Source organism: Myotis davidii, unplaced genomic scaffold (assembly GCF_000327345.1).
Source record: "Myotis davidii unplaced genomic scaffold, ASM32734v1 scaffold207, whole genome shotgun sequence".
NCBI lineage: Eukaryota > Metazoa > Chordata > Mammalia > Chiroptera > Vespertilionidae > Myotis > Myotis davidii.
The window spans coordinates 1,035,485-1,036,022 of record NW_006298349.1 but is presented as its reverse complement, the minus strand read 5'-3'; positions in this window follow the sequence as shown (position 1 = coordinate 1,036,022).

Below are 538 nucleotides of genomic sequence, written 5' to 3'. Positions count from 1 at the left end.
GCACTGCGAGAGGAGGGGACACCCCTCACCTGGGCTTGAGGCCGGGCCTACGGCCCTGAGAATTCTTATGGAAGACCAGCCCGCACCCCCAGAAGCCTCCAGGCGGAGAGGACAAAGCTGACCCTGCGCAGCCCCAGGACCGGGCGCAGAGGCCGCCACGCCCGCCCGCTGGATGGGGAAGAACTGAGAATTCGACACTTCGTGCGCTTCTTCTGGATGTGCGAGATGTGGGGGCGGTGGGAAGGCGTCCCACAGAAGGGTTAGTGTCAGGAATAAACACGAGATCCTAGGAGCCAATCCTCCGTCCCTGTGGGCCATTTCCTCCCCTCTGAAATCTTTAGTTCAGGGTCATAGCAGAGCCTGCACTGCCGTCTAACTTCTGCAGATACATGATTAACCTCCAGAGGTTTGTTTTAAGGACATCATAGGGCCCTAGGCCAAGATGGGGGGCTTCTGGTGGGTTTGGGGTTCTGTTTCTCAAAATAAAAATAATTTCTAGGCAGTGGGTCAGCCATCCTAAGCCTGGCCGCTGGGGGGA